Here is a 26,227-nt window from a genome sequence, read left to right as displayed (position 1 = left end):
CACGCTTCCGCTGCGCCACTCTGCTGGTTGGAGAACAAAAGCTTTTCTGGGCTTTTACAGCCTACAAACCGACAACCCTAGACCCATTTTCGAGTGAAGCGGGCAGTAGGCCTTACAAAGCCAAACAACCTGCAACCACGCACTCCCATCCCATGGCCTTTTGCAGACAGGCCTCATTTCTCTAGCTCACACCCTAACTGCCAACACCCCTTCCCCTTCTCTCTCTGTCTCTCTCTCTCTGTCTCTCTCTCTCATTCTCTCTCTCTCGCAAATAGATACTTTACTTCCCAGGTGCAACAAAACAAGCCTTCTCGAGCTGGCAGATATGGGAAGGAAGGAAGGGCCAGTTTGGAAACTCAACTCAATTACCATAAATCCCCTGCTAAGGGTTATGGGAGGGAGGAATGAAGGAACTTTGCTTCAGGGAAAGGGCTGCTGCTGCTTCAGCATGTGAGGAGCGCAGCCACACGTTTCACCTTCTTCAGTATGTTGGTTTACAGGATGAGAGAGATCCTGAAACCTCACTCTAATAGGCTGAGGTGCTGTGCTCGGTGGCCTGCTGGGACCTTGGCCCGTCAGGGCAAGGCGAATAGGCCTTTGTCAGGCCTTTGTCGGGGAGGGGCCAGGAGCCCTGCTCGCTTCAATCCCCTCACCGATAGACAGTTGCAGAAACTAGGATGCAAGAACCTTTCCTGGATGGGGTTTTGATTTTCACGAAAAGTGTGTCAGCTTTGCTTTCAGCATGAGTCTGATTTCCAAAAAATGCATTTTGAACATTTAAAGATTTGATCTGCGTTGGCCGGGAATCGAACCGGGGTCAACTGCTTGGAAGGCAGCTATGCTCACCACTATACCACCAACGCCTGCCTGTCTGGGCTATCTGATGGAGCGGCCCTTAGAAATAAGAATAAGTCATTGGCTGGGAATGAAAAAAGCTTGCGTTTGACGCAGAAGCAGTTCGCATCATGAGGTCTTGCCGGTCAGCCCAACATTTCCCCGGGACCCCTTAAAAAAGGAGCTTGGTTTTAAGTTTGGTTTGATTGAACAGTACATTTTGTTGGCTGGGCTGGGACCCTCTCCTATTTAGCGCAAGAGTGGAACGAGGCAGCAAGTTCAAGGAATGACATTGCATCCAGGCACTTACAGCTCTTTGTGCCCTAATGCCATGACACAAAAACATAATTTGAAAAAAGTTAGCAGAGGATGGTTTCGATCCATCGACCTCTGTGTTATGGGCCCAGCACGCTTCCGCTGCGCCACTCTGCTGGTTGGAGAACAAGAGCTTTTCTGGGCTTTTACAGCCTACAAACCGACAACCCTAGACCCAGTTTCGAGTGAAGCGGGCAGTAGGCCTTACAAAGCCAAACAACCTGCAACCACGCACTCCCATCCCATGGCCTTTTGCAGACAGGCCTCATTTCTCTAGCTCACACCCTAACTGCCAACACCCCTTCCCCTTCTCTCTCTGTCTCTCTCTCTCTGTCTCTCTCTCTCATTCTCTCTCTCTCGCAAATAGATACTTTACTTCCCAGGTGCAACAAAACAAGCCTTCTCGAGCTGGCAGATATGGGAAGGAAGGAAGGAAGGGCCAGTTTGGAAACTCAACTCAATTACCATAAATCCCCTGCTAAGGGTTATGGGAGGGAGGAATGAAGGAACTTTGCTTCAGGGAAAGGGCTGCTGCTGCTTCAGCATGTGAGGAGCGCAGCCACACGTTTCACCTTCTTCAGTATGTTGGTTTACAGGATGAGAGAGATCCTGAAACCTCACTCTAATAGGCTGAGGTGCTGTGCTCGGTGGCCTGCTGGGACCAAGGCCCGTCAGGGCAAGGCGAATAGGCCTTTGTCAGGCCTTCGTCAGGGCTTTGTCGGGGAGGGGCCAGGAGCCCTGCTCGCTTCAATCCCCTCACCGATAGACAGTTGCAGAAACTAGGATGCAAGAACCTTTCCTGGATGGGGTTTTGATTTTCACGAAAAGTGTGTCAGCTTTGCTTTCAGCATGAGTCTGATTTCCAAAAAATGCATTTTGAACAATTTAAAGATTTGATCTGCGTTGGCCGGGAATCGAACCCGGGTCAACTGCTTGGAAGGCAGCTATGCTCACCACTATACCACCAACGCCTGCCTGTCTGGACTATCTGATGGAGCGGCCCTTAAAAATAAGAATAAGTCATTGGCTGGGAATGAAAAAAGCTTGCATTTGACGCAGAAGCAGTTCGCATCATGAGGTCTTGCCGGTCAGCCCAACATTTCCCCGGGACCCCTTAAAAAAGGAGCTTGGTTTTAAGTTTGGTTTGATTGAACAGTACATTTTGTTGGCTGGGCTGGGACCCTCTCCTATTTAGCGCAAGAGTGGAACGAGGCAGCAAGTTCAAGGAATGACATTGCATCCAGGCACTTACAGCTCTTTGTGCCCTAATGCCATGACACAAAAACATAATTTGAAAAAAGTTAGCAGAGGATGGTTTCGATCCATCGACCTCTGGGTTATGGGCCCAGCACGCTTCCGCTGCGCCACTCTGCTGGTTGGAGAGCAAGAGCTTTTATGGGCTTTTACAGCCTACAAACCGACAACCCTAGACCCAGTTTCGAGTGAAGCGGGCAGTAGGCCTTACAAAGCCAAACAACCTGCAACCACGCACTCCCATCCCATGGCCTTTTGCAGACAGGCTTCATTTCTCTAGCTCACACCCTAACTGCCAACACCCCTTCCCCTTCTCTCTCTGTCTCTCTCTCTCTGTCTCTCTCTCTCATTCTCTCTCTCTCGCAAATAGATACTTTACTTCCCAGGTGCAACAAAACAAGCCTTCTCGAGCTGGCAGATATGGGAAGGAAGGAAGGAAGGGCCAGTTTGGAAACTCAACTCAATTACCATAAATCCCCTGCTAAGGGTTATGGGAGGGAGGAATGAAGGAACTTTGCTTCAGGGAAAGGGCTGCTGCTGCTTCAGCATGTGAGGAGCGCAGCCACACGTTTCACCTTCTTCAGTATGTTGGTTTACAGGATGAGAGAGATCCTGAAACCTCACTCTAATAGGCTGAGGTGCTGTGCTCGGTGGCCTGCTGGGACCAAGGCCCGTCAGGGCAAGGCGAATAGGCCTTTGTCAGGCCTTCGTCAGGGCTTTGTCGGGGAGGGGCCAGGAGCCCTGCTCGCTTCAATCCCCTCACCGATAGACAGTTGCAGAAACTAGGATACAAGAACCTTTCCTGGATGGGGTTTTGATTTTCACGAAAAGTGTGTCAGCTTTGCTTTCAGCATGAGTCTGATTTCCAAAAAATGCATTTTGAACAATTTAAAGATTTGATCTGCGTTGGCCGGGAATCGAACCCGGGTCAACTGCTTGGATGGCAGCTATGCTCACCACTATACCACCAACGCCTGCCTGTCTGGGCTATCTGATGGAGCGGCCCTTAGAAATAAGAATAAGTCATTGGCTGGGAATGAAAAAAGCTTGCGTTTGACGCAGAAGCAGTTCGCATCATGAGGTCTTGCCGGTCAGCCCAACATTTCCCCGGGACCCCTTAAAAAAGGAGCTTGGTTTTAAGTTTGGTTTGATTGAACAGTACATTTTGTTGGCTGGGCTGGGACCCTCTCCTATTTAGCGCAAGAGTGGAACGAGGCAGCAAGTTCAAGGAATGACATTGCATCCAGGCACTTACAGCTCTTTGTGCCCTAATGCCATGACACAAAAACATAATTTGAAAAAAGTTAGCAGAGGATGGTTTCGATCCATCGACCTCTGGGTTATGGGCCCAGCACGCTTCCGCTGCGCCACTCTGCTGGTTGGAGAACAAGAGCTTTTATGGGCTTTTACAGCCTACAAACCGACAACCCTAGACCCAGTTTCGAGTGAAGCGGGCAGTAGGCCTTACAAAGCCAAACAACCTGCAACCACGCACTCCCATCCCATGGCCTTTTGCAGACAGGCCTCATTTCTCTAGCTCACACCCTAACTGCCAACACCCCTTCCCCTTCTCTCTCTGTCTCTCTCTCTCTGTCTCTCTCTCTCATTCTCTCTCTCTCGCAAATAGATACTTTACTTCCCAGGTGCAACAAAACAAGCCTTCTCGAGCTGGCAGATATGGGAAGGAAGGAAGGAAGGGCCAGTTTGGAAACTCAACTCAATTACCATAAATCCCCTGCTAAGGGTTATGGGAGGGAGGAATGAAGGAACTTTGCTTCAGGGAAAGGGCTGCTGCTGCTTCAGCATGTGAGGAGCGCAGCCACACGTTTCACCTTCTTCAGTATGTTGGTTTACAGGATGAGAGAGATCCTGAAACCTCACTCTAATAGGCTGAGGTGCTGTGCTCGGTGGCCTGCTGGGACCTTGGCCCGTCAGGGCAAGGCGAATAGGCCTTTGTCAGGCCTTTGTCGGGGAGGGGCCAGGAGCCCTGCTCGCTTCAATCCCCTCACCGATAGACAGTTGCAGAAACTAGGATGCAAGAACCTTTCCTGGATGGGGTTTTGATTTTCACGAAAAGTGTGTCAGCTTTGCTTTCAGCATGAGTCTGATTTCCAAAAAATGCATTTTGAACAATTTAAAGATTTGATCTGCGTTGGCCGGGAATCAAACCCGGGTCAACTGCTTGGAAGGCAGCTATGCTCACCACTATACCACCAACGCCTGCCTGTCTGGGCTATCTGATGGAGCGGCCCTTAGAAATAAGAATAAGTCATTGGCTGGGAATGAAAAAAGCTTGCGCGTTTGACGCAGAAGCAGTTCGCATCATGAGGTCTTGCCGGTCAGCCCAACATTTCCCCGGGACCCCTTAAAAAAGGAGCTTGGTTTTAAGTTTGGTTTGATTGAACAGTACATTTTGTTGGCTGGGCTGGGACCCTCTCCTATTTAGCGCAAGAGTGGAACGAGGCAGCAAGTTCAAGGAATGACATTGCATCCAGGCACTTACAGCTCTTTGTGCCCTAATGCCATGACACAAAAACATAATTTGAAAAAAGTTAGCAGAGGATGGTTTCGATCCATCGACCTCTGGGTTATGGGCCCAGCACGCTTCCGCTGCGCCACTCTGCTGGTTGGAGAACAAAAGCTTTTCTGGGCTTTTACAGCCTACAAACCGACAACCCTAGACCCATTTTCGAGTGAAGCGGGCAGTAGGCCTTACAAAGCCAAACAACCTGCAACCACGCACTCCCATCCCATGGCCTTTTGCAGACAGGCCTCATTTCTCTAGCTCACACCCTAACTGCCAACACCCCTTCCCCTTCTCTCTCTGTCTCTCTCTCTCTGTCTCTCTCTCTCATTCTCTCTCTCTCGCAAATAGATACTTTACTTCCCAGGTGCAACAAAACAAGCCTTCTCGAGCTGGCAGATATGGGAAGGAAGGAAGGAAGGGCCAGTTTGGAAACTCAACTCAATTACCATAAATCCCCTGCTAAGGGTTATGGGAGGGAGGAATGAAGGAACTTTGCTTCAGGGAAAGGGCTGCTGCTGCTTCAGCATGTGAGGAGCGCAGCCACACGTTTCACCTTCTTCAGTATGTTGGTTTACAGGATGAGAGAGATCCTGAAACCTCACTCTAATAGGCTGAGGTGCTGTGCTCGGTGGCCTGCTGGGACCTTGGCCCGTCAGGGCAAGGCGAATAGGCCTTTGTCAGGCCTTTGTCGGGGAGGGGCCAGGAGCCCTGCTCGCTTCAATCCCCTCACCGATAGACAGTTGCAGAAACTAGGATGCAAGAACCTTTCCTGGATGGGGTTTTGATTTTCACGAAAAGTGTGTCAGCTTTGCTTTCAGCATGAGTCTGATTTCCAAAAAATGCATTTTGAACATTTAAAGATTTGATCTGCGTTGGCCGGGAATCGAACCGGGGTCAACTGCTTGGAAGGCAGCTATGCTCACCACTATACCACCAACGCCTGCCTGTCTGGGCTATCTGATGGAGCGGCCCTTAGAAATAAGAATAAGTCATTGGCTGGGAATGAAAAAAGCTTGCGTTTGACGCAGAAGCAGTTCGCATCATGAGGTCTTGCCGGTCAGCCCAACATTTCCCCGGGACCCCTTAAAAAAGGAGCTTGGTTTTAAGTTTGGTTTGATTGAACAGTACATTTTGTTGGCTGGGCTGGGACCCTCTCCTATTTAGCGCAAGAGTGGAACGAGGCAGCAAGTTCAAGGAATGACATTGCATCCAGGCACTTACAGCTCTTTGTGCCCTAATGCCATGACACAAAAACATAATTTGAAAAAAGTTAGCAGAGGATGGTTTCGATCCATCGACCTCTGGGTTATGGGCCCAGCACGCTTCCGCTGCGCCACTCTGCTGGTTGGAGAACAAGAGCTTTTCTGGGCTTTTACAGCCTACAAACCGACAACCCTAGACCCAGTTTCGAGTGAAGCGGGCAGTAGGCCTTACAAAGCCAAACAACCTGCAACCACGCACTCCCATCCCATGGCCTTTTGCAGACAGGCCTCATTTCTCTAGCTCACACCCTAACTGCCAACACCCCTTCCCCTTCTCTCTCTGTCTCTCTCTCTCTGTCTCTCTCTCTCATTCTCTCTCTCTCGCAAATAGATACTTTACTTCCCAGGTGCAACAAAACAAGCCTTCTTGAGCTGGCAGATATGGGAAGGAAGGAAGGAAGGGCCAGTTTGGAAACTCAACTCAATTACCATAAATCCCCTGCTAAGGGTTATGGGAGGGAGGAATGAAGGAACTTTGCTTCAGGGAAAGGGCTGCTGCTGCTTCAGCATGTGAGGAGCGCAGCCACACGTTTCACCTTCTTCAGTATGTTGGTTTACAGGATGAGAGAGATCCTGAAACCTCACTCTAATAGGCTGAGGTGCTGTGCTCGGTGGCCTGCTGGGACCAAGGCCCGTCAGGGCAAGGCGAATAGGCCTTTGTCAGGCCTTCGTCAGGGCTTTGTCGGGGAGGGGCCAGGAGCCCTGCTCGCTTCAATCCCCTCACCGATAGACAGTTGCAGAAACTAGGATGCAAGAACCTTTCCTGGATGGGGTTTTGATTTTCACGAAAAGTGTGTCAGCTTTGCTTTCAGCATGAGTCTGATTTCCAAAAAATGCATTTTGAACAATTTAAAGATTTGATCTGCGTTGGCCGGGAATCGAACCCGGGTCAACTGCTTGGAAGGCAGCTATGCTCACCACTATACCACCAACGCCTGCCTGTCTGGGCTATCTGATGGAGCGGCCCTTAGAAATAAGAATAAGTCATTGGCTGGGAATGAAAAAAGCTTGCGTTTGACGCAGAAGCAGTTCGCATCATGAGGTCTTGCCGGTCAGCCCAACATTTCCCCGGGACCCCTTAAAAAAGGAGCTTGGTTTTAAGTTTGGTTTGATTGAACAGTACATTTTGTTGGCTGGGCTGGGACCCTCTCCTATTTAGCGCAAGAGTGGAACGAGGCAGCAAGTTCAAGGAATGACATTGCATCCAGGCACTTACAGCTCTTTGTGCCCTAATGCCATGACACAAAAACATAATTTGAAAAAAGTTAGCAGAGGATGGTTTCGATCCATCGACCTCTGTGTTATGGGCCCAGCACGCTTCCGCTGCGCCACTCTGCTGGTTGGAGAACAAGAGCTTTTCTGGGCTTTTACAGCCTACAAACCGACAACCCTAGACCCAGTTTCGAGTGAAGCGGGCAGTAGGCCTTACAAAGCCAAACAACCTGCAACCACGCACTCCCATCCCATGGCCTTTTGCAGACAGGCCTCATTTCTCTAGCTCACACCCTAACTGCCAACACCCCTTCCCCTTCTCTCTCTGTCTCTCTCTCTCTGTCTCTCTCTCTCATTCTCTCTCTCTCGCAAATAGATACTTTACTTCCCAGGTGCAACAAAACAAGCCTTCTCGAGCTGGCAGATATGGGAAGGAAGGAAGGAAGGGCCAGTTTGGAAACTCAACTCAATTACCATAAATCCCCTGCTAAGGGTTATGGGAGGGAGGAATGAAGGAACTTTGCTTCAGGGAAAGGGCTGCTGCTGCTTCAGCATGTGAGGAGCGCAGCCACACGTTTCACCTTCTTCAGTATGTTGGTTTACAGGATGAGAGAGATCCTGAAACCTCACTCTAATAGGCTGAGGTGCTGTGCTCGGTGGCCTGCTGGGACCAAGGCCCGTCAGGGCAAGGCGAATAGGCCTTTGTCAGGCCTTCGTCAGGGCTTTGTCGGGGAGGGGCCAGGAGCCCTGCTCGCTTCAATCCCCTCACCGATAGACAGTTGCAGAAACTAGGATGCAAGAACCTTTCCTGGATGGGGTTTTGATTTTCACGAAAAGTGTGTCAGCTTTGCTTTCAGCATGAGTCTGATTTCCAAAAAATGCATTTTGAACAATTTAAAGATTTGATCTGCGTTGGCCGGGAATCGAACCCGGGTCAACTGCTTGGAAGGCAGCTATGCTCACCACTATACCACCAACGCCTGCCTGTCTGGACTATCTGATGGAGCGGCCCTTAAAAATAAGAATAAGTCATTGGCTGGGAATGAAAAAAGCTTGCATTTGACGCAGAAGCAGTTCGCATCATGAGGTCTTGCCGGTCAGCCCAACATTTCCCCGGGACCCCTTAAAAAAGGAGCTTGGTTTTAAGTTTGGTTTGATTGAACAGTACATTTTGTTGGCTGGGCTGGGACCCTCTCCTATTTAGCGCAAGAGTGGAACGAGGCAGCAAGTTCAAGGAATGACATTGCATCCAGGCACTTACAGCTCTTTGTGCCCTAATGCCATGACACAAAAACATAATTTGAAAAAAGTTAGCAGAGGATGGTTTCGATCCATCGACCTCTGGGTTATGGGCCCAGCACGCTTCCGCTGCGCCACTCTGCTGGTTGGAGAGCAAGAGCTTTTATGGGCTTTTACAGCCTACAAACCGACAACCCTAGACCCAGTTTCGAGTGAAGCGGGCAGTAGGCCTTACAAAGCCAAACAACCTGCAACCACGCACTCCCATCCCATGGCCTTTTGCAGACAGGCTTCATTTCTCTAGCTCACACCCTAACTGCCAACACCCCTTCCCCTTCTCTCTCTGTCTCTCTCTCTCTGTCTCTCTCTCTCATTCTCTCTCTCTCGCAAATAGATACTTTACTTCCCAGGTGCAACAAAACAAGCCTTCTCGAGCTGGCAGATATGGGAAGGAAGGAAGGAAGGGCCAGTTTGGAAACTCAACTCAATTACCATAAATCCCCTGCTAAGGGTTATGGGAGGGAGGAATGAAGGAACTTTGCTTCAGGGAAAGGGCTGCTGCTGCTTCAGCATGTGAGGAGCGCAGCCACACGTTTCACCTTCTTCAGTATGTTGGTTTACAGGATGAGAGAGATCCTGAAACCTCACTCTAATAGGCTGAGGTGCTGTGCTCGGTGGCCTGCTGGGACCAAGGCCCGTCAGGGCAAGGCGAATAGGCCTTTGTCAGGGCTTTGTCGGGGAGGGGCCAGGAGCCCTGCTCGCTTCAATCCCCTCACCGATAGACAGTTGCAGAAACTAGGATACAAGAACCTTTCCTGGATGGGGTTTTGATTTTCACGAAAAGTGTGTCAGCTTTGCTTTCAGCATGAGTCTGATTTCCAAAAAATGCATTTTGAACAATTTAAAGATTTGATCTGCGTTGGCCGGGAATCGAACCCGGGTCAACTGCTTGGATGGCAGCTATGCTCACCACTATACCACCAACGCCTGCCTGTCTGGGCTATCTGATGGAGCGGCCCTTAGAAATAAGAATAAGTCATTGGCTGGGAATGAAAAAAGCTTGCGTTTGACGCAGAAGCAGTTCGCATCATGAGGTCTTGCCGGTCAGCCCAACATTTCCCCGGGACCCCTTAAAAAAGGAGCTTGGTTTTAAGTTTGGTTTGATTGAACAGTACATTTTGTTGGCTGGGCTGGGACCCTCTCCTATTTAGCGCAAGAGTGGAACGAGGCAGCAAGTTCAAGGAATGACATTGCATCCAGGCACTTACAGCTCTTTGTGCCCTAATGCCATGACACAAAAACATAATTTGAAAAAAGTTAGCAGAGGATGGTTTCGATCCATCGACCTCTGGGTTATGGGCCCAGCACGCTTCCGCTGCGCCACTCTGCTGGTTGGAGAACAGGAGCTTTTAAGGGCTTTTACAGCCTACAAACCGACAACCCTAGACCCAGTTTCGAGTGAAGCGGGCAGTAGGCCTTACAAAGCCAAACAACCTGCAACCACGCACTCCCATCCCATGGCCTTTTGCAGACAGGCCTCATTTCTCTAGCTCACACCCTAACTGCCAACACCCCTTCCCCTTCTCTCTCTGTCTCTCTCTCTCTGTCTCTCTCTCTCATTCTCTCTCTCTCGCAAATAGATACTTTACTTCCCAGGTGCAACAAAACAAGCCTTCTCGAGCTGGCAGATATGGGAAGGAAGGAAGGAAGGGCCAGTTTGGAAACTCAACTCAATTACCATAAATCCCCTGCTAAGGGTTATGGGAGGGAGGAATGAAGGAACTTTGCTTCAGGGAAAGGGCTGCTGCTGCTTCAGCATGTGAGGAGCGCAGCCACACGTTTCACCTTCTTCAGTATGTTGGTTTACAGGATGAGAGAGATCCTGAAACCTCACTCTAATAGGCTGAGGTGCTGTGCTCGGTGGCCTGCTGGGACCAAGGCCCGTCAGGGCAAGGCGAATAGGCCTTTGTCAGGCCTTCGTCAGGGCTTTGTCGGGGAGGGGCCAGGAGCCCTGCTCGCTTCAATCCCCTCACCGATAGACAGTTGCAGAAACTAGGATGCAAGAACCTTTCCTGGATGGGGTTTTGATTTTCACGAAAAGTGTGTCAGCTTTGCTTTCAGCATGAGTCTGATTTCCAAAAAATGCATTTTGAACAATTTAAAGATTTGATCTGCGTTGGCCGGGAATCGAACCCGGGTCAACTGCTTGGAAGGCAGCTATGCTCACCACTATACCACCAACGCCTGCCTGTCTGGGCTATCTGATGGAGCGGCCCTTAGAAAAAAGAATAAGTCATTGGCTGGGAATGAAAAAAGCTTGCGTTTGACGCAGAAGCAGTTCGCATCATGAGGTCTTGCCGGTCAGCCCAACATTTCCCCGGGACCCCTTAAAAAAGGAGCTTGGTTTTAAGTTTGGTTTGATTGAACAGTACATTTTGTTGGCTGGGCTGGGACCCTCTCCTATTTAGCGCAAGAGTGGAACGAGGCAGCAAGTTCAAGGAATGACATTGCATCCAGGCACTTACAGCTCTTTGTGCCCTAATGCCATGACACAAAAACATAATTTGAAAAAAGTTAGTAGAGGATGGTTTCGATCCATCGACCTCTGGGTTATGGGCCCAGCACGCTTCCGCTGCGCCACTCTGCTGGTTGGAGAACAAGAGCTTTTCTGGGCTTTTACAGCCTACAAACCGACAACCCTAGACCCAGTTTCGAGTGAAGCGGGCAGTAGGCCTTACAAAGCCAAACAACCTGCAACCACGCACTCCCATCCCATGGCCTTTTGCAGACAGGCCTCATTTCTCTAGCTCACACCCTAACTGCCAACACCCCTTCCCCTTCTCTCTCTGTCTCTCTCTCTCTGTCTCTCTCTCTCATTCTCTCTCTCTCGCAAATAGATACTTTACTTCCCAGGTGCAACAAAACAAGCCTTCTCGAGCTGGCAGATATGGGAAGGAAGGAAGGAAGGGCCAGTTTGGAAACTCAACTCAATTACCATAAATCCCCTGCTAAGGGTTATGGGAGGGAGGAATGAAGGAACTTTGCTTCAGGGAAAGGGCTGCTGCTGCTTCAGCATGTGAGGAGCGCAGCCACACGTTTCACCTTCTTCAGTATGTTGGTTTACAGGATGAGAGAGATCCTGAAACCTCACTCTAATAGGCTGAGGTGCTGTGCTCGGTGGCCTGCTGGGACCAAGGCCCGTCAGGGCAAGGCGAATAGGCCTTTGTCAGGCCTTCGTCAGGGCTTTGTCGGGGAGGGGCCAGGAGCCCTGCTCGCTTCAATCCCCTCACCGATAGACAGTTGCAGAAACTAGGATGCAAGAACCTTTCCTGGATGGGGTTTTGATTTTCACGAAAAGTGTGTCAGCTTTGCTTTCAGCATGAGTCTGATTTCCCAAAAATGCATTTTGAACAATTTAAAGATTTGATCTGCGTTGGCAGGGAATCGAACCCGGGTCAACTGCTTGGAAGGCAGCTATGCTCACCACTATACCACCAACGCCTGCCTGTCTGGACTATCTGATGGAGCGGCCCTTAGAAATAAGAATAAGTCATTGGCTGGGAATGAAAAAAGCTTGCATTTGACGCAGAAGCAGTTCGCATCATGAGGTCTTGCCGGTCAGCCCAACATTTCCCCGGGACCCCTTAAAAAAGGAGCTTGGTTTTAAGTTTGGTTTGATTGAACAGTACATTTTGTTGGCTGGGCTGGGACCCTCTCCTATTTAGCGCAAGAGTGGAACGAGGCAGCAAGTTCAAGGAATGACATTGCATCCAGGCACTTACAGCTCTTTGTGCCCTAATGCCATGACACAAAAACATAATTTGAAAAAAGTTAGCAGAGGATGGTTTCGATCCATCGACCTCTGGGTTATGGGCCCAGCACGCTTCCGCTGCGCCACTCTGCTGGTTGGAGAACAAGAGCTTTTATGGGCTTTTACAGCCTACAAACCGACAACCCTAGACCCAGTTTCGAGTGAAGCGGGCAGTAGGCCTTACAAAGCCAAACAACCTGCAACCACGCACTCCCATCCCATGGCCTTTTGCAGACAGGCCTCATTTCTCTAGCTCACACCCTAACTGCCAACACCCCTTCCCCTTCTCTCTCTGTCTCTCTCTCTCTGTCTCTCTCTCTCATTCTCTCTCTCTCGCAAATAGATACTTTACTTCCCAGGTGCAACAAAACAAGCCTTCTCGAGCTGGCAGATATGGGAAGGAAGGAAGGAAGGGCCAGTTTGGAAACTCAACTCAATTACCATAAATCCCCTGCTAAGGGTTATGGGAGGGAGGAATGAAGGAACTTTGCTTCAGGGAAAGGGCTGCTGCTGCTTCAGCATGTGAGGAGCGCAGCCACACGTTTCACCTTCTTCAGTATGTTGGTTTACAGGATGAGAGAGATCCTGAAACCTCACTCTAATAGGCTGAGGTGCTGTGCTCGGTGGCCTGCTGGGACCTTGGCCCGTCAGGGCAAGGCGAATAGGCCTTTGTCAGGCCTTTGTCGGGGAGGGGCCAGGAGCCCTGCTCGCTTCAATCCCCTCACCGATAGACAGTTGCAGAAACTAGGATGCAAGAACCTTTCCTGGATGGGGTTTTGATTTTCACGAAAAGTGTGTCAGCTTTGCTTTCAGCATGAGTCTGATTTCCAAAAAATGCATTTTGAACAATTTAAAGATTTGATCTGCGTTGGCCGGGAATCAAACCCGGGTCAACTGCTTGGAAGGCAGCTATGCTCACCACTATACCACCAACGCCTGCCTGTCTGGGCTATCTGATGGAGCGGCCCTTAGAAATAAGAATAAGTCATTGGCTGGGAATGAAAAAAGCTTGCGCGTTTGACGCAGAAGCAGTTCGCATCATGAGGTCTTGCCGGTCAGCCCAACATTTCCCCGGGACCCCTTAAAAAAGGAGCTTGGTTTTAAGTTTGGTTTGATTGAACAGTACATTTTGTTGGCTGGGCTGGGACCCTCTCCTATTTAGCGCAAGAGTGGAACGAGGCAGCAAGTTCAAGGAATGACATTGCATCCAGGCACTTACAGCTCTTTGTGCCCTAATGCCATGACACAAAAACATAATTTGAAAAAAGTTAGCAGAGGATGGTTTCGATCCATCGACCTCTGGGTTATGGGCCCAGCACGCTTCCGCTGCGCCACTCTGCTGGTTGGAGAACAAAAGCTTTTCTGGGCTTTTACAGCCTACAAACCGACAACCCTAGACCCATTTTCGAGTGAAGCGGGCAGTAGGCCTTACAAAGCCAAACAACCTGCAACCACGCACTCCCATCCCATGGCCTTTTGCAGACAGGCCTCATTTCTCTAGCTCACACCCTAACTGCCAACACCCCTTCCCCTTCTCTCTCTGTCTCTCTCTCTCTGTCTCTCTCTCTCATTCTCTCTCTCTCGCAAATAGATACTTTACTTCCCAGGTGCAACAAAACAAGCCTTCTCGAGCTGGCAGATATGGGAAGGAAGGAAGGAAGGGCCAGTTTGGAAACTCAACTCAATTACCATAAATCCCCTGCTAAGGGTTATGGGAGGGAGGAATGAAGGAACTTTGCTTCAGGGAAAGGGCTGCTGCTGCTTCAGCATGTGAGGAGCGCAGCCACACGTTTCACCTTCTTCAGTATGTTGGTTTACAGGATGAGAGAGATCCTGAAACCTCACTCTAATAGGCTGAGGTGCTGTGCTCGGTGGCCTGCTGGGACCTTGGCCCGTCAGGGCAAGGCGAATAGGCCTTTGTCAGGCCTTTGTCGGGGAGGGGCCAGGAGCCCTGCTCGCTTCAATCCCCTCACCGATAGACAGTTGCAGAAACTAGGATGCAAGAACCTTTCCTGGATGGGGTTTTGATTTTCACGAAAAGTGTGTCAGCTTTGCTTTCAGCATGAGTCTGATTTCCAAAAAATGCATTTTGAACATTTAAAGATTTGATCTGCGTTGGCCGGGAATCGAACCGGGGTCAACTGCTTGGAAGGCAGCTATGCTCACCACTATACCACCAACGCCTGCCTGTCTGGGCTATCTGATGGAGCGGCCCTTAGAAATAAGAATAAGTCATTGGCTGGGAATGAAAAAAGCTTGCGTTTGACGCAGAAGCAGTTCGCATCATGAGGTCTTGCCGGTCAGCCCAACATTTCCCCGGGACCCCTTAAAAAAGGAGCTTGGTTTTAAGTTTGGTTTGATTGAACAGTACATTTTGTTGGCTGGGCTGGGACCCTCTCCTATTTAGCGCAAGAGTGGAACAAGGCAGCAAGTTCAAGGAATGACATTGCATCCAGGCACTTACAGCTCTTTGTGCCCTAATGCCATGACACAAAAACATAATTTGAAAAAAGTTAGCAGAGGATGGTTTCGATCCATCTACCTCTGGGTTATGGGCCCAGCACGCTTCCGCTGCGCCACTCTGCTGGTTGGAGAACAAGAGCTTTTCTGGGCTTTTACAGCCTACAAACCGACAACCCTAGACCCAGTTTCGAGTGAAGCGGGCAGTAGGCCTTACAAAGCCAAACAACCTGCAACCACGCACTCCCATCCCATGGCCTTTTGCAGACAGGCCTCATTTCTCTAGCTCACACCCTAACTGCCAACACCCCTTCCCCTTCTCTCTCTGTCTCTCTCTCTCTGTCTCTCTCTCTCATTCTCTCTCTCTCGCAAATAGATACTTTACTTCCCAGGTGCAACAAAACAAGCCTTCTCGAGCTGGCAGATATGGGAAGGAAGGAAGGAAGGGCCAGTTTGGAAACTCAACTCAATTACCATAAATCCCCTGCTAAGGGTTATGGGAGGGAGGAATGAAGGAACTTTGCTTCAGGGAAAGAGCTGCTGCTGCTTCAGCATGTGAGGAGCGCAGCCACACGTTTCACCTTCTTCAGTATGTTGGTTTACAGGATGAGAGAGATCCTGAAACCTCACTCTAATAGGCTGAGGTGCTGTGCTCGGTGGCCTGCTGGGACCAAGGCCCGTCAGGGCAAGGCGAATAGGCCTTTGTCAGGCCTTCGTCAGGGCTTTGTCGGGGAGGGGCCAGGAGCCCTGCTCGCTTCAATCCCCTCACCGATAGACAGTTGCAGAAACTAGGATGCAAGAACCTTTCCTGGATGGGGTTTTGATTTTCACGAAAAGTGTGTCAGCTTTGCTTTCAGCATGAGTCTGATTTCCAAAAAATGCATTTTGAACAATTTAAAGATTTGATCTGCGTTGGCCGGGAATCGAACCCGGGTCAACTGCTTGGAAGGCAGCTATGCTCACCACTATACCACCAACGCCTGCCTGTCTGGGCTATCTGATGGAGCGGCCCTTAGAAATAAGAATAAGTCATTGGCTGGGAATGAAAAAAGCTTGCGTTTGACGCAGAAGCAGTTCGCATCATGAGGTCTTGCCGGTCAGCCCAACATTTCCCCGGGACCCCTTAAAAAAGGAGCTTGGTTTTAAGTTTGGTTTGATTGAACAGTACATTTTGTTGGCTGGGCTGGGACCCTCTCCTATTTAGCGCAAGAGTGGAACGAGGCAGCAAGTTCAAGGAATGACATTGCATCCAGGCACTTACAGCTCTTTGTGCCCTAATGCCATGACACAAAAACATAATTTGAAAAAAGTTAGCAGAGGATGGTTTCGATCCATCGACCTCTGGGTTATGGGCCCAGCACGCTTCCGCTGCGCCACTCTGCTGGTTGGAGAACAAGAGCTTTTATGGGCTTTTACAGCCTACAAACCGACAACCCTAGACCCAGTTTCGAGTGAAGCGGGCAGTAGGCCTTACAAAGCCAAACAACCTGCAACCACGCACTCCCATCCCATGGCCTTTTGCAGACAGGCCTCATTTCTCTAGCTCACACCCTAACTGCCAACACCCCTTCCCCTTCTCTCTCTGTCTCTCTCTCTCTGTCTCTCTCTCTCATTCTCTCTCTCTCGCAAATAGATACTTTACTTCCCAGGTGCAACAAAACAAGCCTTCTCGAGCTGGCAGATATGGGAAGGAAGGAAGGAAGGGCCAGTTTGGAAACTCAACTCAATTACCATAAATCCCCTGCTAAGGGTTATGGGAGGGAGGAATGAAGGAACTTTGCTTCAGGGAAAGGGCTGCTGCTGCTTCAGCATGTGAGGAGCGCAGCCACACGTTTCACCTTCTTCAGTATGTTGGTTTACAGGATGAGAGAGATCCTGAAACCTCACTCTAATAGGCTGAGGTGCTGTGCTCGGTGGCCTGCTGGGACCTTGGCCCGTCAGGGCAAGGCGAATAGGCCTTTGTCAGGCCTTTGTCGGGGAGGGGCCAGGAGCCCTGCTCGCTTCAATCCCCTCACCGATAGACAGTTGCAGAAACTAGGATGCAAGAACCTTTCCTGGATGGGGTTTTGATTTTCACGAAAAGTGTGTCAGGTTTGCTTTCAGCATGAGTCTGATTTCCAAAAAATGCATTTTGAACAATTTAAAGATTTGATCTGCGTTGGCCGGGAATCAAACCCGGGTCAACTGCTTGGAAGGCAGCTATGCTCACCACTATACCACCAACGCCTGCCTGTCTGGGCTATCTGATGGAGCGGCCCTTAGAAATAAGAATAAGTCATTGGCTGGGAATGAAAAAAGCTTGCGCGTTTGACGCAGAAGCAGTTCGCATCATGAGGTCTTGCCGGTCAGCCCAACATTTCCCCGGGACCCCTTAAAAAAGGAGCTTGGTTTTAAGTTTGGTTTGATTGAACAGTACATTTTGTTGGCTGGGCTGGGACCCTCTCCTATTTAGCGCAAGAGTGGAACGAGGCAGCAAGTTCAAGGAATGACATTGCATCCAGGCACTTACAGCTCTTTGTGCCCTAATGCCATGACACAAAAACATAATTTGAAAAAAGTTAGCAGAGGATGGTTTCGATCCATCGACCTCTGGGTTATGGGCCCAGCACGCTTCCGCTGCGCCACTCTGCTGGTTGGAGAACAAAAGCTTTTCTGGGCTTTTACAGCCTACAAACCGACAACCCTAGACCCATTTTCGAGTGAAGCGGGCAGTAGGCCTTACAAAGCCAAACAACCTGCAACCACGCACTCCCATCCCATGGCCTTTTGCAGACAGGCCTCATTTCTCTAGCTCACACCCTAACTGCCAACACCCCTTCCCCTTCTCTCTCTGTCTCTCTCTCTCTGTCTCTCTCTCTCATTCTCTCTCTCTCGCAAATAGATACTTTACTTCCCAGGTGCAACAAAACAAGCCTTCTCGAGCTGGCAGATATGGGAAGGAAGGAAGGAAGGGCCAGTTTGGAAACTCAACTCAATTACCATAAATCCCCTGCTAAGGGTTATGGGAGGGAGGAATGAAGGATCTTTGCTTCAGGGAAAGGGCTGCTGCTGCTTCAGCATGTGAGGAGCGCAGCCACACGTTTCACCTTCTTCAGTATGTTGGTTTACAGGATGAGAGAGATCCTGAAACCTCACTCTAATAGGCTGAGGTGCTGTGCTCGGTGGCCTGCTGGGACCTTGGCCCGTCAGGGCAAGGCGAATAGGCCTTTGTCAGGCCTTTGTCGGGGAGGGGCCAGGAGCCCTGCTCGCTTCAATCCCCTCACCGATAGACAGTTGCAGAAACTAGGATGCAAGAACCTTTCCTGGATGGGGTTTTGATTTTCACGAAAAGTGTGTCAGCTTTGCTTTCAGCATGAGTCTGATTTCCAAAAAATGCATTTTGAACATTTAAAGATTTGATCTGCGTTGGCCGGGAATCGAACCGGGGTCAACTGCTTGGAAGGCAGCTATGCTCACCACTATACCACCAACGCCTGCCTGCCTGTCTGGGCTATCTGATGGAGCGGCCCTTAGAAATAAGAATAAGTCATTGGCTGGGAATGAAAAAAGCTTGCGTTTGACGCAGAAGCAGTTCGCATCATGAGGTCTTGCCGGTCAGCCCAACATTTCCCCGGGACCCCTTAAAAAAGGAGCTTGGTTTTAAGTTTGGTTTGATTGAACAGTACATTTTGTTGGCTGGGCTGGGACCCTCTCCTATTTAGCGCAAGAGTGGAACGAGGCAGCAAGTTCAAGGAATGACATTGCATCCAGGCACTTACAGCTCTTTGTGCCCTAATGCCATGACACAAAAACATAATTTGAAAAAAGTTAGCAGAGGATGGTTTCGATCCATCGACCTCTGGGTTATGGGCCCAGCACGCTTCCGCTGCGCCACTCTGCTGGTTGGAGAACAAAAGCTTTTCTGGGCTTTTACAGCCTACAAACCGACAACCCTAGACCCATTTTCGAGTGAAGCGGGCAGTAGGCCTTACAAAGCCAAACAACCTGCAACCACGCACTCCCATCCCATGGCCTTTTGCAGACAGGCCTCATTTCTCTAGCTCACACCCTAACTGCCAACACCCCTTCCCCTTCTCTCTCTGTCTCTCTCTCTCTGTCTCTCTCTCTCATTCTCTCTCTCTCGCAAATAGATACTTTACTTCCCAGGTGCAACAAAACAAGCCTTCTCGAGCTGGCAGATATGGGAAGGAAGGAAGGAAGGGCCAGTTTGGAAACTCAACTCAATTACCATAAATCCCCTGCTAAGGGTTATGGGAGGGAGGAATGAAGGAACTTTGCTTCAGGGAAAGGGCTGCTGCTGCTTCAGCATGTGAGGAGCGCAGCCACACGTTTCACCTTCTTCAGTATGTTGGTTTACAGGATGAGAGAGATCCTGAAACCTCACTCTAATAGGCTGAGGTGCTGTGCTCGGTGGCCTGCTGGGACCTTGGCCCGTCAGGGCAAGGCGAATAGGCCTTTGTCAGGCCTTTGTCGGGGAGGGGCCAGGAGCCCTGCTCGCTTCAATCCCCTCACCGATAGACAGTTGCAGAAACTAGGATGCAAGAACCTTTCCTGGATGGGGTTTTGATTTTCACGAAAAGTGTGTCAGCTTTGCTTTCAGCATGAGTCTGATTCCCAAAAAATGCATTTTGAACAATTTAAAGATTTGATCTGCGTTGGCCGGGAATCGAACCCGGGTCAACTGCTTGGAAGGCAGCTATGCTCACCACTATACCACCAACGCCTGCCTGTCTGGGCTATCTGATGGAGCGGCCCTTAGAAATAAGAATAAGTCATTGGCTGGGAATGAAAAAAGCTTGCGTTTGACGCAGAAGCAGTTCGCATCATGAGGTCTTGCCGGTCAGCCCAACATTTCCCCGGGACCCCTTAAAAAAGGAGCTTGGTTTTAAGTTTGGTTTGCTTGAACAGTACATTTTGTTGGCTGGGCTGGGACCCTCTCCTATTTAGCGCAAGAGTGGAACGAGGCAGCAAGTTCAAGGAATGACATTGCATCCAGGCACTTACAGCTCTTTGTGCCCTAATGCCATGACACAAAAACATAATTTGAAAAAAGTTAGCAGAGGATGGTTTCGATCCATCGACCTCTGGGTTATGGGCCCAGCACGCTTCCGCTGCGCCACTCTGCTGGTTGGAGAACAAGAGCTTTTATGGGCTTTTACAGCCTACAAACCGACAACCCTAGACCCAGTTTCGAGTGAAGCGGGCAGTAGGCCTTACAAAGCCAAACAACCTGCAACCACGCACTCCCATCCCATGGCCTTTTGCAGACAGGCCTCATTTCTCTAGCTCACACCCTAACTGCCAACACCCCTTCCCCTTCTCTCTCTGTCTCTCTCTCTCTGTCTCTCTCTCTCATTCTCTCTCTCTCGCAAATAGATACTTTACTTCCCAGGTGCAACAAAACAAGCCTTCTCGAGCTGGCAGATATGGGAAGGAAGGAAGGAAGGGCCAGTTTGGAAACTCAACTCAATTACCATAAATCCCCTGCTAAGGGTTATGGGAGGGAGGAATGAAGGAACTTTGCTTCAGGGAAAGGGCTGCTGCTGCTTCAGCATGTGAGGAGCGCAGCCACACGTTTCACCTTCTTCAGTATGTTGGTTTACAGGATGAGAGAGATCCTGAAACCTCACTCTAATAGGCTGAGGTGCTGTGCTCGGTGGCCTGCTGGGACCAAGGCCCGTCAGGGCAAGGCGAATAGGCCTTTGTCAGGCCTTCGTCAGGGCTTTGTCGGGGAGGGGCCAGGAGCCCTGCTCGCTTCAATCCCCTCACCGATAGACAGTTGCAGAAACTAGGATGCAAGAACCTTTCCTGGATGGGGTTTTGATTTTCACGAAAAGTGTGTCAGCTTTGCTTTCAGCATGAGTCTGATTTCCAAAAAATGCATTTTGAACAATTTAAAGATTTGATCTGCGTTGGCCGGGAATCGAACCCGGGTCAACTGCTTGGAAGGCAGCTATGCTCACCACTATACCACCAACGCCTGCCTGTCTGGGCTATCTGATGGAGCGGCCCTTAGAAATAAGAATAAGTCATTGGCTGGGAATGAAAAAAGATTGCGTTTGACGCAGAAGCAGTTCGCATCATGAGGTCTTGCCGGTCAGCCCAACATTTCCCCGGGACCCCTTAAAAAAGGAGCTTGGTTTTAAGTTTGGTTTGATTGAACAGTACATTTTGTTGGCTGGGCTGGGACCCTCTCCTATTTAGCGCAAGAGTGGAACGAGGCAGCAAGTTCAAGGAATGACATTGCATCCAGGCACTTACAGCTCTTTGTGCCCTAATGCCATGACACAAAAACATAATTTGAAAAAAGTTAGCAGAGGATGGTTTCGATCCATCGACCTCTGGGTTATGGGCCCAGCACGCTTCCGCTGCGCCACTCTGCTGGTTGGAGAACAAGAGCTTTTATGGGCTTTTACAGCCTACAAACCGACAACCCTAGACCCAGTTTCGAGTGAAGCGGGCAGTAGGCCTTACAAAGCCAAACAACCTGCAACCACGCACTCCCATCCCATGGCCTTTTGCAGACAGGCCTCATTTCTCTAGCTCACACCCTAACTGCCAACACCCCTTCCCCTTCTCTCTCTGTCTCTCTCTCTCTGTCTCTCTCTCTCATTCTCTCTCTCTCGCAAATAGATACTTTACTTCCCAGGTGCAACAAAACAAGCCTTCTCGAGCTGGCAGATATGGGAAGGAAGGAAGGAAGGGCCAGTTTGGAAACTCAACTCAATTACCATAAATCCCCTGCTAAGGGTTATGGGAGGGAGGAATGAAGGAACTTTGCTTCAGGGAAAGGGCTGCTGCTGCTTCAGCATGTGAGGAGCGCAGCCACACGTTTCACCTTCTTCAGTATGTTGGTTTACAGGATGAGAGAGATCCTGAAACCTCACTCTAATAGGCTGAGGTGCTGTGCTCGGTGGCCTGCTGGGACCAAGGCCCGTCAGGGCAAGGCGAATAGGCCTTTGTCAGGCCTTCGTCAGGGCTTTGTCGGGGAGGGGCCAGGAGCCCTGCTCGCTTCAATCCCCTCACCGATAGACAGTTGCAGAAACTAGGATACAAGAACCTTTCCTGGATGGGGTTTTGATTTTCACGAAAAGTGTGTCAGCTTTGCTTTCAGCATGAGTCTGATTTCCAAAAAATGCATTTTGAACAATTTAAAGATTTGATCTGCATTGGCCGGGAATCGAACCCGGGTCAACTGCTTGGAAGGCAGCTATGCTCACCACTATACCACCAACGCCTGCCTGTCTGGGCTATCTGATGGAGCGGCCCTTAGAAATAAGAATAAGTCATTGGCTGGGAATGAAAAAAGCTTGCGTTTGACGCAGAAGCAGTTCGCATCATGAGGTCTTGCCGGTCAGCCCAACATTTCCCCGGGACCCCTTAAAAAAGGAGCTTGGTTTTAAGTTTGGTTTGATTGAACAGTACATTTTGTTGGCTGGGCTGGGACCCTCTCCTATTTAGCGCAAGAGTGGAACGAGGCAGCAAGTTCAAGGAATGACATTGCATCCAGGCACTTACAGCTCTTTGTGCCCTAATGCCATGACACAAAAACATAATTTGAAAAAAGTTAGCAGAGGATGGTTTCGATCCATCGACCTCTGGGTTATGGGCCCAGCACGCTTCCGCTGCGCCACTCTGCTGGTTGGAGAACAAGAGCTTTTATGGGCTTTTACAGCCTACAAACCGACAACCCTAGACCCAGTTTCGAGTGAAGCGGGCAGTAGGCCTTACAAAGCCAAACAACCTGCAACCACGCACTCCCATCCCATGGCCTTTTGCAGACAGGCCTCATTTCTCTAGCTCACACCCTAACTGCCAACACCCCTTCCCCTTCTCTCTCTGTCTCTCTCTCTCTGTCTCTCTCTCTCATTCTCTCTCTCTCGCAAATAGATACTTTACTTCCCAGGTGCAACAAAACAAGCCTTCTCGAGCTGGCAGATATGGGAAGGAAGGAAGGAAGGGCCAGTTTGGAAACTCAACTCAATTACCATAAATCCCCTGCTAAGGGTTATGGGAGGGAGGAATGAAGGAACTTTGCTTCAGGGAAAGGGCTGCTGCTGCTTCAGCATGTGAGGAGCGCAGCCACACGTTTCACCTTCTTCAGTATGTTGGTTTACAGGATGAGAGAGATCCTGAAACCTCACTCTAATAGGCTGAGGTGCTGTGCTCGGTGGCCTGCTGGGACCAAGGCCCGTCAGGGCAAGGCGAATAGGCCTTTGTCAGGCCTTCGTCAGGGCTTTGTCGGGGAGGGGCCAGGAGCCCTGCTCGCTTCAATCCCCTCACCGATAGACAGTTGCAGAAACTAGGATGCAAGAACCTTTCCTGGATGGGGTTTTGATTTTCACGAAAAGTGTGTCAGCTTTGCTTTCAGCATGAGTCTGATTTCCAAAAAATGCATTTTGAACAATTTAAAGATTTGATCTGCGTTGGCCGGGAATCGAACCCGGGTCAACTGCTTGGAAGGCAGCTATGCTCACCACTATACCACCAACGCCTGCCTGTCTGGGCTATCTGATGGAGCGGCCCTTAGAAAAAAGAATAAGTCATTGGCTGGGAATGAAAAAAGCTTGCGTTTGACGCAGAAGCAGTTCGCATCATGAGGTCTTGCCGGTCAGCCCAACATTTCCCCGGGACCCCTTAAAAAAGGAGCTTGGTTTTAAGTTTGGTTTGATTGAACAGTACATTTTGTTGCCTGGGCTGGGACCCTCTCCTATTTAGCGCAAGAGTGGAACGAGGCAGCAAGTTCAAGGAATGACATTGCATCCAGGCACTTACAGCTCTTTGTGCCCTAATGCCATGACACAAAAACATAATTTGAAAAAAGTTAGCAGAGGATGGTTTCGATCCATCGACCTCTGGGTTATGGGCCCAGCACGCTTCCGCTGCGCCACTCTGCTGGTTGGAGAACAAGAGCTTTTCTGGGCTTTTACAGCCTACAAACCGACAACCCTAGACCCTGTTTCGAGTGAAGCGGGCAGTAGGCCTTACAAAGCCAAACAACCTGCAACCACGCACTCCCATCCCATGGCCTTTTGCAGACAGGCCTCATTTCTCTAGCTCACACCCTAACTGCCAACACCCCTTCCCCTTCTCTCTCTGTCTCTCTCTCTCTGTCTCTCTCTCTCATTCTCTCTCTCTCGCAAATAGATACTTTACTTCCCAGGTGCAACAAAACAAGCCTTCTCGAGCTGGCAGATATGGGAAGGAAGGAAGGAAGGGCCAGTTTGGAAACTCAACTCAATTACCATAAATCCCCTGCTAAGGGTTATGGGAGGGAGGAATGAAGGAACTTTGCTTCAGGGAAAGGGCTGCTGCTGCTTCAGCATGTGAGGAGCGCAGCCACACGTTTCACCTTCTTCAGTATGTTGGTTTACAGGATGAGAGAGATCCTGAAACCTCACTCTAATAGGCTGAGGTGCTGTGCTCGGTGGCCTGCTGGGACCAAGGCCCGTCAGGGCAAGGCGAATAGGCCTTTGTCAGGCCTTCGTCAGGGCTTTGTCGGGGAGGGGCCAGGAGCCCTGCTCGCTTCAATCCCCTCACCGATAGACAGTTGCAGAAACTAGGATGCAAGAACCTTTCCTGGATGGGGTTTTGATTTTCACGAAAAGTGTGTCAGCTTTGCTTTCAGCATGAGTCTGATTTCCCAAAAATGCATTTTGAACAATTTAAAGATTTGATCTGCGTTGGCCGGGAATCGAACCCGGGTCAACTGCTTGGAAGGCAGCTATGCTCACCACTATACCACCAACGCCTGCCTGTCTGGACTATCTGATGGAGCGGCCCTTAGAAATAAGAATAAGTCATTGGCTGGGAATGAAAAAAGCTTGCATTTGACGCAGAAGCAGTTCGCATCATGAGGTCTTGCCGGTCAGCCCAACATTTCCCCGGGACCCCTTAAAAAAGGAGCTTGGTTTTAAGTTTGGTTTGATTGAACAGTACATTTTGTTGGCTGGGCTGGGACCCTCTCCTATTTAGCGCAAGAGTGGAACGAGGCAGCAAGTTCAAGGAATGACATTGCATCCAGGCACTTACAGCTCTTTGTGCCCTAATGCCATGACACAAAAACATAATTTGAAAAAAGTTAGCAGAGGATGGTTTCGATCCATCGACCTCTGGGTTATGGGCCCAGCACGCTTCCGCTGCGCCACTCTGCTGGTTGGAGAACAAGAGCTTTTATGGGCTTTTACAGCCTACAAACCGACAACCCTAGACCCAGTTTCGAGTGAAGCGGGCAGTAGGCCTTACAAAGCCAAACAACCTGCAACCACGCACTCCCATCCCATGGCCTTTTGCAGACAGGCCTCATTTCTCTAGCTCACACCCTAACTGCCAACACCCCTTCCCCTTCTCTCTCTGTCTCTCTCTCTCTGTCTCTCTCTCTCATTCTCTCTCTCTCGCAAATAGATACTTTACTTCCCAGGTGCAACAAAACAAGCCTTCTCGAGCTGGCAGATGTGGGAAGGAAGGAAGGAAGGGCCAGTTTGGAAACTCAACTCAATTACCATAAATCCCCTGCTAAGGGTTATGGGAGGGAGGAATGAAGGAACTTTGCTTCAGGGAAAGGGCTGCTGCTGCTTCAGCATGTGAGGAGCGCAGCCACACGTTTCACCTTCTTCAGTATGTTGGTTTACAGGATGAGAGAGATCCTGAAACCTCACTCTAATAGGCTGAGGTGCTGTGCTCGGTGGCCTGCTGGGACCTTGGCCCGTCAGGGCAAGGCGAATAGGCCTTTGTCAGGCCTTTGTCGGGGAGGGGCCAGGAGCCCTGCTCGCTTCAATCCCCTCACCGATAGACAGTTGCAGAAACTAGGATGCAAGAACCTTTCCTGGATGGGGTTTTGATTTTCACGAAAAGTGTGTCAGCTTTGCTTTCAGCATGAGTCTGATTTCCAAAAAATGCATTTTGAACAATTTAAAGATTTGATCTGCGTTGGCCGGGAATCAAACCCGGGTCAACTGCTTGGAAGGCAGCTATGCTCACCACTATACCACCAACGCCTGCCTGTCTGGGCTATCTGATGGAGCGGCCCTTAGAAATAAGAATAAGTCATTGGCTGGGAATGAAAAAAGCTTGCGCGTTTGACGCAGAAGCAGTTCGCATCATGAGGTCTTGCCGGTCAGCCCAACATTTCCCCGGGACCCCTTAAAAAAGGAGCTTGGTTTTAAGTTTGGTTTGATTGAACAGTACATTTTGTTGGCTGGGCTGGGACCCTCTCCTATTTAGCGCAAGAGTGGAACGAGGCAGCAAGTTCAAGGAATGACATTGCATCCAGGCACTTACAGCTCTTTGTGCCCTAATGCCATGACACAAAAA

General features: G+C 49.9%; 9 non-coding genes across 9 annotated transcripts; all 9 read right to left on the bottom strand.

Moving 5' to 3' along the window:
- Positions 1-2,048: 2,048 nt before the first annotated feature.
- On the bottom strand, positions 2,049-2,120 carry TRNAG-UCC (transfer RNA glycine (anticodon UCC)). The gene has a single exon. It is a non-coding gene; the product is annotated as a tRNA-Gly (tRNA).
- A 4,935-nt stretch (positions 2,121-7,055) lies between these two features.
- TRNAG-UCC (transfer RNA glycine (anticodon UCC)) lies at positions 7,056-7,127 on the bottom strand. Its single transcript has one exon. It is a non-coding gene; the product is annotated as a tRNA-Gly (tRNA).
- A 1,185-nt stretch (positions 7,128-8,312) lies between these two features.
- Positions 8,313-8,384, bottom strand: TRNAG-UCC (transfer RNA glycine (anticodon UCC)). The gene has a single exon. It is a non-coding gene; the product is annotated as a tRNA-Gly (tRNA).
- Positions 8,385-10,815: 2,431 nt separating this feature from the next.
- TRNAG-UCC (transfer RNA glycine (anticodon UCC)) lies at positions 10,816-10,887 on the bottom strand. The gene has a single exon. It is a non-coding gene; the product is annotated as a tRNA-Gly (tRNA).
- A 4,935-nt stretch (positions 10,888-15,822) lies between these two features.
- On the bottom strand, positions 15,823-15,894 carry TRNAG-UCC (transfer RNA glycine (anticodon UCC)). The gene has a single exon. It is a non-coding gene; the product is annotated as a tRNA-Gly (tRNA).
- A 3,671-nt stretch (positions 15,895-19,565) lies between these two features.
- TRNAG-UCC (transfer RNA glycine (anticodon UCC)) lies at positions 19,566-19,637 on the bottom strand. Its single transcript has one exon. It is a non-coding gene; the product is annotated as a tRNA-Gly (tRNA).
- A 1,185-nt stretch (positions 19,638-20,822) lies between these two features.
- TRNAG-UCC (transfer RNA glycine (anticodon UCC)) lies at positions 20,823-20,894 on the bottom strand. The gene has a single exon. It is a non-coding gene; the product is annotated as a tRNA-Gly (tRNA).
- Positions 20,895-23,336: 2,442 nt separating this feature from the next.
- TRNAG-UCC (transfer RNA glycine (anticodon UCC)) lies at positions 23,337-23,408 on the bottom strand. The gene has a single exon. It is a non-coding gene; the product is annotated as a tRNA-Gly (tRNA).
- Positions 23,409-24,593: 1,185 nt separating this feature from the next.
- On the bottom strand, positions 24,594-24,665 carry TRNAG-UCC (transfer RNA glycine (anticodon UCC)). The gene has a single exon. It is a non-coding gene; the product is annotated as a tRNA-Gly (tRNA).
- Positions 24,666-26,227: the final 1,562 nt, after the last annotated feature.

The sequence above is a fragment of the Ambystoma mexicanum genome, chromosome 6q (assembly GCF_040938575.1).
Source record: "Ambystoma mexicanum isolate Mex_15411 chromosome 6q, UKY_AmexF1_1, whole genome shotgun sequence".
NCBI classification, from domain to species: domain Eukaryota; kingdom Metazoa; phylum Chordata; class Amphibia; order Caudata; family Ambystomatidae; genus Ambystoma; species Ambystoma mexicanum.
Note: the sequence above shows the minus strand (reverse complement) of the source record. Positions and strands in the feature narration are given on the sequence as shown.